Source organism: Ursus arctos, chromosome X (assembly GCF_023065955.2).
Source record: "Ursus arctos isolate Adak ecotype North America chromosome X, UrsArc2.0, whole genome shotgun sequence".
Taxonomy (NCBI): Eukaryota; Metazoa; Chordata; class Mammalia; order Carnivora; family Ursidae; genus Ursus; species Ursus arctos.
In genome coordinates this window covers 25,165,396-25,177,913 of record NC_079873.1, presented here as the reverse complement: position 1 = coordinate 25,177,913, position 12,518 = coordinate 25,165,396, and the positions used below count along the sequence as shown (strand labels likewise).

The window sequence follows — 12,518 nt, the reverse complement described above, 5'->3', positions numbered from 1 at the left end:
CCAGTTTGTTTAAAATACTGCTCTTCGAGAGGTAGCCTTGACCTTATTCCAATGGCAAGAATGGCCTGAAGAGCAAGAGTGACAATTACACTTAAGATTAAGCAAGCTGAAACCCAGATATCTTCCACAAAAGAGATTCCTCTTAAAAGACATTATAGAAATCCAAAACATGTACAGGCAAGAAAAATATGTAGATAGACCCAAGAGGGATGCCAAAGAGTGATATATTCCAGGGAATACGAGATTTAGTGTGATGAAGGCATAAGTTTTGGGGGGGGGGTGCGTAGCAAGGACGACTTAATAGGAACAATGAAGACATTTATGTGGCAGAAACAAGTAGGGCAAACAGAAGGATGCTTGGAGATGGTTTGTGTTAGGGAAGGTTGGAGTCTCGATAGACAGAGGTACTCAAAACCCTGTAATAAAAAGAGTTTGGGGATGCAACAAAGACAGTGAGGTAAAACTCCAAATATATTTTTTAAAGATTTACTTATTTATTTTAGAGAGAGAGAGAGAGAGAGAGAGAACAGGGGGAGGGGCACAGGGAGAGGGAGAGAAACAGACTCCCCACTGAGCATGGAGCCCAACGTGGGGCTCGATTCCACAACCCTGATATCACGATCTGAGCCGAAATCAAGAGGCAGATGCTGAACCGACTGAGCCACCCAGGGGCCCCTGCAAAACTCCAAATATTGACAATTATGTATGTGGAATACATCACATAAGACAAGAATTTTTGTTTTGTTTTTAAAGTAGTTGTTTGCAACAAAGGGAAGTCATAGGAACAGTCCTGAAACATTGGCTCCAATTCAGGTCAAGGACAAGCGATGCTTCCCTAGCTAGTGAAATTCGGACAAGAAGATCCAGGTCGAGGTGAAGAAGGCATGCATCTTGGTACACAATTTTGAGAAGACCTCCAAAGCCCCTTAAAATCCCGATGGTGGGCATCTGGGCATGAGCACCTAGTATACGAATTCCCCATTCTATTAAATCCAATAACAAGACAAAATACCACAGTTATGAATGGAATTTTGCAAACATATGTTTCAAATTTTGATTGCGGCACTTAAAAGTAGAGTAACTGCTCTTTACAAGCTGCAAAGTCTGTTCTTTTTAGCTGCTTAATAAGTTTTTTTTACCGAATAGTTGACAAATAACTTGTTTTCAATGTCAAAAATAGTTGTCTTACATTTTTTAAGTACTTTATAATTTTTAAGAGGATTTTCTTTTTCTTTTGAGAGAGAGAGGGTGTGCATGTGTGCACAGGGGTGGGCAGAGAGAGAGAGGAAGAGAGAGAATCTTAAGCAGGCTCTATGCTCAGCACAGAGCCCAATGCAGGGCTTGATCTCACAACCCTGAGATCATGACCTGAGCCGAAATCAGGACTCGGTTGCTTAACCATCTGAGCCACCCAGGCGCCCTTAAGAAGATTTTCATAAATGCCTTTATTCGTTTTCCAAACAACACGACTGCTTTCTCTCAAAGCACTTCTGTGATAAATGTAGGGTATTACCACCTAATTATTACCTATTTGTGCCTACTTTAGGAAATACAAAATGGCTTGCTCAAAAGTCACACTATTGGCTCATAGCTGGTTTCTACAACATTTGGTAGTCTTTACATTTGCAGTCACCCTGTAAAAACAGACTATACTAAACTGAAATAAATTGGAAACTGAATTAATTGGTGTATAAGTCCGGTTTCTTCAGAGAAACAGAATATATAGACATAGAGATATATAGATAGATTTCTCTTTCTTTTTCTCAGAGAGAGAGATTTAAAGGAATTTCCTCATATGGTTACAGGAGCTAGAAAGTCCTAAATCTGTAGAGCAGGCTGACAAGCTGGAAATCCCACCAAGAAATTAATGTCTTAAATTGGAAGGCCAACTGGAGGCAAACTTCCTTCCTTCAAGGTGATCTTTTCTCTTAAGGCCTTCAACTGATTGGACGAGGCCCACCTACATTGTGGAGAATAATCTACTTTACTCAAAGTCTAGTTATTTAAATGTCAATCACATCTAAAAAATACCTTCAGCAACATCTACACTGGTATTTGGTCAAACAGTTGGATACCATAGCCCAGCCAAATTGACACATAAAATTAACCATTGCTGTTGAGATTTGGAATGGTTGCGTGTATATCATATTCTAAATTAATGGCTCAAGCAAGTTAGCGTTCTTTTTTTTTAAAGATTTTATTTATTTATTTATTTGAGAGAGAGAGAGAAAGAGTGAGCACACTCACGAGTGGGGGTAGGGGCAGAGGGAGAGTGAGAAGCTGATTCCCTGCTGAGCAGGGAGACTGAGGTGTGGCTGGGTCCCAGGACCCTGAGATCGTGACCTGAGCTGCAGCCAGATGCTTAACCAACTGAGCCACCCGGGCACCCCCCAAGCAAGTTAGCTTTCAAGTTAGCAGTCAAAAGCAGCAGTCCAGAGCTGGTATAGTGACTCAACGATCATTAAGTGTTCAGAACCATTCCAGTTTGTTCCTCCGTTATCCTCAACACACGGCTTCTGCCTTATGTCCCAAGATGACTGTTATAGCCTCAACTATCACATTCTCATTCAAGTTTGCAGGAAGAAGGGAAGAAGAAGAGTGTCCATCTCCCTTTAAAGATACTTCCTGGGAGTTCCCCATGTCTTACACACATGACCTAGAATTTGTTATATAGCCACACTTAGTTACAATTGGGGCTGAGACCTACTGTCTTCATTTTGGTGTCTATTGACCTGGCTAAAATTCTGGGAATCTGAACTTGGGAATTCAGGGAAGAAGAAAGAATGGATAGATATTGGAAAGAGGTCTACCATGTACAGATTACTATGCTGAATAACTGAAGGGATGCTATTTCTTCCATGGTCTATACCATAAATTATTCAGAGCTACTCGTAGGTGAATGTAAATTAGTGAATGAAACATAAAAATATGCTTAGTCTACATGTGGGTTGAAAAGACTACACAGATCCAGGGGCACTAATCACCTCACAATCTATACCATGGATCTTTCTTAATTCTTAGTGTACTGAACATGAAGGTAAGTGATGACTACATGAAAGTAGACATTTCCATATACAGCTGGGTGCACTGCACAGCTGAAGGGGGGCATTCACATTCTACTCTATTCCACAGATTTTTCTGCACTTGATCTCAACCAAAAGGCTGAGAAGCAATCCAGAGATCTTTCTGGACTCTTTATATGTTCACTGTGGAGGTCAAAGATGGCCACATAACAGAAGAGTTATTCCATGTTCAGTTGTGCGTACTGCACACTCAGAAGTTGCCATTCAAATCACAGTCCAGGCCAGGGGTACCTCTGGATTCCTAACATGCTCAAAATAGAGGTAAGTACTGATAATTACACTGCACAACTCAATTGGTGTCACTTATGTTGTATATACCATGTAACTTTCTGGACTCCTCATATGGTCAATGTGTAGTTAATGACAGTCTCGTAAAAATAAATGTGGATATACACCACGATTTAAGGGATCCTGTTCATATTATAATCTGTCTCATGAATCTTTCTGGATTTGCCATATATTCAATGTGGAAGTATGTGTTGGCCACAGGAAATTAGACTGTGTTATTTATTTCAAGTACACTGCAAAACAGAAGTGGTGATAATCATATCCCAGTCTATGCTACGGATCTTTCTAATCTCTTCCTATGCTCAGTGTGGGGGTAAATAATGGTCGCATGAAAATAAATTTATCCTTGTACATTTGGGTACACTATACAACTGAAGAGGTGCTAGTCACTATCTGGTAAATTCCATGGTTATTTCTAGCCTTGTCATATGTTAATGTGGAGGAAAGTGATGGCCATATGAGTTTATACTTACTTCACTTGAGTTGGGTATACTGTGCTATTCAAGGACTGAGAGCTACATTCTAGTCTACCATGGATCTTAGAGAGAGATTCTTCATATGGTCAGTGTGGAGGTTAATTACGGATTTATAAAATTAGATTTACTGCATATACAGTTGAGTATACTGCACAGTTTAAAGGCTGCCAATCACATGATGCGTTCTGGACCCATGTACTTGTGGGGGTAAATGCCACATTCAAGTAAATATATTCTGTGTAAATTTTGGTGTACTAAAAATTTAAGGATGGCAGTCACATCCTGGTTTGTGACATAGATCTTTCTGGGCTCTTCATATGCTCAATGAGGAAGTAAGTGATTTCTACAGTAAAGAAAGATTATGCAAAATGCCAATCTAAACCACAGTGAGTAGGCATCTCACACCTGGCTATTATCAAAAGGATGAAGAAACAAGTATTGATAAGGATGTGAAAAAAAGGGAACACTTGTACACGGTTGGAATGTAAATTGGTACAGCTACTATGGAAAACAGTATGGGGGTTCCTCAGAAAATTAAAAATAGAACAACCATATGATCCAGCAATTACACTTCTGGGTATGTCTAAAAAAAAAACAAACAGGGGCGCCTGGGTGGCACAGTTGATTAAGTATCCAGCTCTTGATTTCTGCTCAGGCTGTGATCTCAGGGTTGTGATATCGAGCCCCACATCAGGCTCTGTGCTTAGTGTGGAGTCTGCTTAAGACTCTCTCTCCCTCTGCCCCTCCCCCCTAAAATAAATAGATAAATCTTTTTTTAAAAGTGCTAATTTAGGGGAACCTGAGTGGCCCAGTTGGTTAAGCATCTGCCTTTGGCTCAGGTCATGATCCTAGGGTTCTGGTATAGAGCCCTGTGTCGGGGGGGGGGGGGTCCCTGCTCAGCGGGAAGTCTGCTTCTTTCTCTGCCCTTCCCCCACTCGTTTTCTCTCGCAAAAATAAATAAATAAAATCTTTTTTTAAACAAGTGCTAATTTGAAAAGATAGATGTACCCTCATGTTCCTTGCAGGATTATTTATAATAGCCAAGACATGGAAACAACCTAAATGTCCATCACTGGATGACACAGATAAAGAAAATGTGGTATCAGGAAAAAGTCTCTTCAACAAATGGTGTTGGAAAAACTGAACAGCAACATGCAAAAGAATGAAACTAGACCACTTTCTTACACCATACACAAAAATAAATTCAAAATGGAATAAAGACCAAAATGTGAGACCTGAAACTATAAAAATCCTAGAAAAGAACACAGGCAGTAATTTCTCTGACATTGGCTATATCAACTGTTTTCTAGATAGGTCCCCTGAGGCAGGGAAAACAAAAGCAAAAATAAACTATTGGGACTATATCAAAATAGAAAGCTTTTGCACGGCAAAGGAAACAATCAACAAAACTAAACAGCAGCCTGCTGAATGGGAGAAGATATTTACAAATGACATATCCAATACAGATTAAGCATTCAAAATATATAATGAACTTGTAAAACTCAGCACCCAAAAAACAAATAATCCAATTAAAAATGGGCAGAAGATGTGAATAGACATTTCTCCAAAGAAGACCTCCAGATGGCCAACAGACACATGAAAAGATGTTCAACATCACTCATCATCAGGGAAATGCAAACCAAACCTACAATGCTGTTATCACCTCACACCTGTCAGAATGGCTAAAATCAGCAACACAACAAACAGCAGGTATTGACAAGGATGTGGAGAAAGGGGAACCCTCTTGCACTGATGGTGGGAATGCAAACTGGTGCAGCCACTGTGGAAAACAGTGTGAAGCTTCCTCAAGATGTTAAAAATAGAATGACCCTCCAATCCAGCAATTGCACCGCTGGGTATTTACCCAAAGAACACAAAAATACTAATCTAAAGGAAAACATGCACCGTGATGCTTATAGCAGCATTATTTACAATAGCTAAATTATGGAAGAAACTCAAGTGTTCATCGACTGATGAATGGATAAAGATGTGGTGTACACACACACACACACACACACACACACACAATGGAATATTATTCAGCCACAAAAAAGAATGAAATCTTGCCATTTGCAATGACATGGCTGGAGCTAGAGAGCATAATGCTAAGAAAAATAAGTCAGGCAGAGAAACAAACATCATGATTTCACTCACATGTGGAATTTAAGAAACAAAACGAATGAGCAAAGGAAAAGAGAGAGACAGAGTGACAGATAGATCAAGAAACAGACTCTTAATATAGAGAACTGATGGTTACCAGAGAGGGGAGGGGGATAAAGGGATGGGTTAAATAGGTGACAGGGATTAAGGAGGACACTTATGATGAGTACTGAGTAATGTATAGAATTATTGAATCACTATATTGTACACCTGAAACTAAGATAATAGTTTATGTTAACTATATCGGAATTAAAATTAAAAAAAACACTGAGAGGGAGGGGGTATATTGCACACAGATTATTCAAGTCCTGTTTTTCATTTAACAATATACCTTGAAGACTGTTTTATACCAGTAGACATACAATGGCTTCACTCTTTTAAGTAAATGTATTATACTCCATTATATAGATAAACCATAATTTATCCTATTCCTTATTAGAAGACACTTGGGTAATTTCCAATTTCTTGCTATTATAAACAATGCTACAATTTTTTGGATACACCTACACACTGAAAATTGGATAAATTATAAATGAATCATAATTTATCCAATTCCTCATTGGGAGACACTTGGGTAATTTCCAATCTCGTGCTAGTATAAAAAAATGCTACAATGGATATCACTATACACACATCATTTCCCACACATGCGAAGAGATCTCTGATAAATAACTAAGACTAAAACTGCCTTGTCAGAGGGTTTGTGTAATTAAATTTTTTATAGGTATCTCTGACTATTTGTCCAAAGAAAAATGGACAAAAAATGGAATCCCTTTCTAGATCCAATTTACATTTCTTTGATTACAGTGAAGTTGAGTTATTTTCTCTTCCCAAATTTTACAAGGACTTCATGTCAATTGTTTCATTTCATGTTCCCTTAAGGAAGTGTGGAGAGGCTGGGTGCTCCGAGGCTGAAGAGTCCCTAGGAATGAGACCCAGATGGTAGAGCACCGCCATTGTTTCTGTCTTTTGCATTTCCTGTCTTCTGATTCACTGATGCTTATCTCAGTTTTTTCTACTCAAGGGCTATAGTAGTTTCAGCCTGTTGCGGAAGGAGGCCATTAGAAATCCCTCTATTCATCTTGGCTAGCCAGGGTTTTTAGACTCTCTGCGTTGATCAGTCTGAGAAGCAGAACTACTAGTTTTTTTTTTTACATACACACACAATTTGAGTATTACATATAAGTAAATTTTATATATATATATATATATATATATATAATCTGTATGTTATATACGATATTGTATGTTTTATATGTTTATTACAGGGATTTGACCTTATTCAACTGTGGGAGCTAGTTAAAAAAATCTATGTAAGTCTGTTGTTTCTAAGGCTGTTGCTGCTGGAGCCTGAAGGCTCAGGCAGGAAGTTGGGAAGGAAACCAACATGAACGAGCTGGAACCTCTGAGGCTAAACTGGGACCTAGGAAGGTAGACTGGAATCCTTGTTAGTCTCCCATAGCCCTGAAGCCTCCAACCTTGATGATGGGGGTGTCCCGAAGGAGAAGCTGGTACCTTCTGCACAGAGTTAAGCACACTCTTGGTCTGGGAGTCAGAGAAGCTGGGGGAGGAGATGACAGAGGTTGGAAGAGCCACGGAGCCTGCTGCTGCCACATGCCAAGCAGGCCATCCAGCAGATCGGTGACACTTGTGTGAGCTGCACCAGCACCTCACGCCATCAACCTTCTGAATTCAAGAGCAAATGACTGCGATTCTCCTTCACCCTTGCAGACGACGTGCAGAATGTCTCAAGATTCCAGCCACACTGGAACTCTGCAGGGAAGAGAGTTCTGGGAAATTCTGTTTCAGCCTACCTAAATCGACACGCTACAAATCCTCCACACCCTCCCAAAGTAGCCTGGTCATTCGGGTTTATGCTCCCTGCGTTTGGGGACCTGGATCAAACTGTCAACCATACTTAAGCAGCTGCTCCCAACGATTCTCATCTTTGGGCTTTATCGATTCGTTTTTATTATGTAACAAACCATCGCAACACTTCGTGGTTTAAAACAACAGATTATTTGTGATTTCTCATGATAATGTGCGGCAGGTGGGCACTGGTTCCTCGCTGGCCAGGATGTGCTGGAGGCAGAGAGGTCTCGGATGTCATCGCTTACTGGTAGTGGTCCTCCTTTCGCGCATGCGACCGCAGGTTTCTATCTGCTCCGTTGGGCATCATCGCATTACCTCAGACTGCACTGGCTCTGCCTCTCCTGCCGAGCGAAGGCTTCTAACCTTCCTTCCACGATTTTAAAGGTACATCCAGCTATTCATTTTTTCAGTCTTGACTGGGGCCTCACGTAAGTTTGTCACCTGTCATCTCAAGGTCTTCCTCTTTAGTACTCTTGTGGCTGTCTGTTGTGCATAAAGACACCGCAGATTGGTAGCTAGACCCTACCACACATGGGGAGGTCCCCTGCTCTGTGATAATACTGCTGTTTGCATGAGGTGAACTCTCTTCGTGCTGTAAAGCCTTTAGGTATTAGCACAACATCACATTCTCTGTAATCCTTGAAGTACCAAAACCAGGTGATTTTTACAGGCAGAAGTGGGGGATACATCCACTCTCCCCCAGTCACTGTTTATCTCCTGGACATTGACACAGACCTGCTTGTGCCTCTGGGCCAACATTTCCTTTCAAAACCAGTGCCTCAGCTTCTGTCTACAGGCCATATTCTCAATGGTAAGTCATGAGTTCAGCTGCAAGGAACATGCAGCGGGGACAAACATCAGGCTGTCCTTCTCATTCCCTGATGGGACCCTTGTACAAAGAGTCCTCCTGGTCATTCCAGGTTATCAGGGAAGGCTGACCCCCAGCTCAAGTGAAGGCTGGAGTCATGGCTCCACAGGCCTGCTAGGTCCTTCCCAGTGAGGGTACCTACCCTACTTTCTTGACCCTTCCCCTTCTGTTTCCCTTCCATTCACTCCCCCCTTATCCCCCCACCTCCAGGTCTTTGTGCTGTAAATATAGTCAATTATTGGCTGTTCCCTCTATGTGCATCAGTTTGCTTATCTGCTTAATTTTACCCATGCCGCTCTTTCTCCTTGGAATATTCTTTTACCAATTTCTACTTGGAGATTGCTTCTTTATTCTTCCTGACTCAGCTCCCATGTTTATTCACCTGTCAAATTTTCCTCAAGGCTTTTGACCATAACTAATTGCTCCAGTAGCACCTTTTAAATAATTTCTCTACTCAAGTATTTATGGTTTTCTGATTCGAAACTATTTATGACTCAACCTTGGCAGTTTCTAACTGGGAAGTCAAACACAAACAGTTGCTTGATGGTAGGAGCTCTCTCCCAGCCTCCGCCACAAAGGTTAAGGTAAAAAACAAAACAAAACAAGATGGCAACGACTGAACAGATAAAGAAGGAATGATGTAGAAGACAAGAGAGCACGTGGGAGCTACATGGCAGTGCCAAGGGTGAGGGCACGTGCAAATGCCAAGTGTTGCTCTCGTTCTGGGGGTGACATGTAATTTCAGGAGACTAAGAAGGGGGTGTGCTGGCATCCTTGACTTCTTGGACAAGGTGCTTTGATGAAGGTATATTCAAAGGGAGGAGGCATAGTTCTAGAAACCAGAACCTGTCCCGGTCTAGGCAGTTGGCTGAAGGTATGTGTACACCAGGTATTAGGGATATCCTAGGGGATCTTGAAATGAGAGTATCCTGAGGGGGCTCTCAGGTCTTAGATCTCAGAGGTTTGAGGATGTCCAGATAGACACAAAGCTGTGCCTTGTGGGTGTATATTTATAATAAGAAATGAGGCACACGATTTGTAATATGAAGGAGATAAACAGAAAATAGTTCAAGCCTTAAACTGGCAGCTATTAGAAAGATACATATGGAAATGTGTCTGATACATTTCTGTAAACAGTCTCTTTCCCTGCCTTTTTTCCTGTGCCTTGAATTTCCATAATTTCATCTTTCATGTATGGCAACATTCCAATCATTGTTTTAGGAGTTTGTTCTTTAGAGCAGCTGTAGGTTTATGGCAAAATTAAGCAGAAGGTACAAAGATTGCCCATTTACTCCTTGCCCCCACGCATGCTCATTTTATTTTCTACTTTGTTATTTTTTAATAAATAAATCATAGAAACCTCAAATAAGCAAAAAAGGAGGGGAAGAACATCTTTTAAAGATAATCAGGCTACTCTTATGCAGATCACCCTTATTCTTAATAATCTTGCTTATAACATAACTCAATGGAAAATAACTTGCCTCACACACTATAACTTTTCTAAAGATTTACTGTCTTCTGTAGAAAAGGTAACAGATGCACATAATACAAGTGTCAAAAGTCACAAAAGGGCATATAGCTTCTTCTATACCCTCCCAGAGATAATATATGTATTTAGAAATATACTTATTTTTTCCCACAAAGGGTAGCACACACCAAACCTGACACAACATCTTGCCTCTGTAACTTACACCAGATCTTGGCGATCTATTAAATGTCAATTCACTGAAATTTTCAATGTTTTGGCTAGGTGGCAAGAACTAATAAAGTTGAGGATATCTCTTTTCGAGTAAGACTAATTAAGACAATTAAACAAATTGAGAGAGGGACATCTGGGTGGCTTAGTTGGTTAAACCTCTGACTCTTGATTTTGGCTCAGGTCATGATCTCAGGGTTGTGAGATTAAGCCCTGCATCAGGCTCTGTGTTCATCACGAAGCCTGTCTCTTCCCTCTGCGAGCATGTGCGCGCGTGCTCTCTCTCTCTCTCTCTCAAGTAAATAAACAACTTAAGCTAATGCCTGTTGAATGATACTGAGAACTGCTAAAACCAAGAGGCACAGAGAATGGGGTAAAGAAGGAGAACTATGATGAGAAACAAACTGAGGACCTCAGAGGGGAGGGGGTGGGGGAATGGGATAGACTGGTGATGGGTAGTAAGGAGGGCACGTATTGCATGGTGCACTGGGTGTTATACACAACTAATGAATCATCGAGCCTTACATCAGAAACCGGGGATGTACTGTATGGTGACTAACATAATATAATAAAAAATCATTAAAAAAAAAAAGAAGGAGAACTATGGAGTGGGTGATAAGACCTGGCCAGAGGCCGGGGGATGGTGGGGAAGGAGTTGCCCCTTTCTAGTTGGGAAGAGAAGAGTCTGGGGAGAATGGGAGTGTCACTAGAGAAGGAAGGGAAAGAGAAATTTGGAGAGAAGAATGAGCAAGAACTATTGAAATCCTGAGGAATTGGTGGTTTTGTTCTGCTATGTATCTGGAAAGGGCAAATTCCTACTTAGCTGCAAGCCCCAATTTACGCTTCATAGTGCATCCTCATGGTCCGTCTATTCCAACTGCTGTCCTAAGTTGGTTCTCCTGCCTCTTGCTATCCTCTCTTCCAAAACAGGGCTGCCCTGATGTGAGGGGACGTTCAAGGCCAGTCCGCGCCTGTTTTGTGAGGCCCTTCTTTCTCATGCTGGGACAAAGCCACGAGGGAATCAACCTCCCCTCTCCTGAGACTCTTTCCCTGTTGTCCCGGGGATCCAGGACCCTCCCTCAGTACACTTGTAGCACCGCGCCACAGCTTCCACTTTTCACAGATTCTGGTCTTGGCTGAGAGGTGAGAAGACTTGGAGAATTAATGGCTGCTCCATGTTTCCTAAGGGAGCAGATCTTCTGCCAACCCTCTAAGGGGCCCAGGCTATACTTTGTGTTAAAATCCTTGGGTTAGGGCAGGGATTTCAGCTTATGCCCCAGGATAGCCTTCCGGTTGCATCAATGAACTGGTTTCCTTTATGAAAGTCGGGACTGTTTTGTACCATGCCTAAAACAGTGCTTAGGACAAGCTCTGTGTTCAAAAAATATACTGAACAGAATTGAGAAAAAATAAATGAGTAGATAGAAATGTGGTTAGTTTCCCAGGCTAGGAAAGAAGATCTCATTTCAGCTGAACGAAGTGGAGTCTATGTGAGGAGAACTACAGATCAGAGCCACTAGGTGTAGCAATTCTTCTAGGATAAACAGCTCTCTGACCCCTCGAAGCAGCTCTAAAGGGGAGAGCAGATCCTTCGGTTCCCGGCTTCAGGGGGAGTCCATCTGGGCAGGGACTGGAATTCTAGGGCTGGAGAGTGAAGACTCTAGTGGGAAGTGGGAAAGCGTTAGCAGGGAGAAGCCTGCATCAGGTTCGGGGTGTGGGGCTGCGGTGGGCAGGAGAGAAGCAATGAGCCTGGGGGAAGAGACGTTCCTGTGGAGAAGACAGGTCAGTTATCTCTTCCTTTCTCCTCCATCTCACTGGGGAATGTGTGTGGGTGATAAGCAGAGACTGAAACGTCACAGGGAGGAGGGCAAGAAGAAGGAGAGGGAGGAACAGCTGCAGTGGAAAAGTTGTTGGTCCTCAGTTACGGAACGAGATGTTCTCTTCCCTGCTTTCTCATGGGTACATGCCGCCTACTGCGGGAGGCCTTCCTGCCTGCACAGGCCCTGCCTGCTCTGACCTGGGGAGGCAAGAAGGTTGGCAGAACACCTGTTCCCGAGGGAGGCATTTTCTTGAGC

The 12,518-nt window shown here is 42.0% G+C and overlaps 1 long non-coding RNA gene across 1 annotated transcript in view; it reads left to right on the top strand.

The window, feature by feature from the left end:
* LOC113265835 (uncharacterized) overlaps positions 1-11,989 on the top strand; it is a 56,511-nt gene extending 44,522 nt beyond the window's left edge. Inside the window, exons 3-5 of the long non-coding RNA XR_006411100.3 lie at positions 3,133-3,344; positions 8,058-8,263; positions 11,374-11,989. This is a non-coding gene — a long non-coding RNA (uncharacterized LOC113265835). The remainder of the gene's footprint in view (positions 1-3,132; positions 3,345-8,057; positions 8,264-11,373) is intronic.
* Positions 11,990-12,518: the final 529 nt, after the last annotated feature.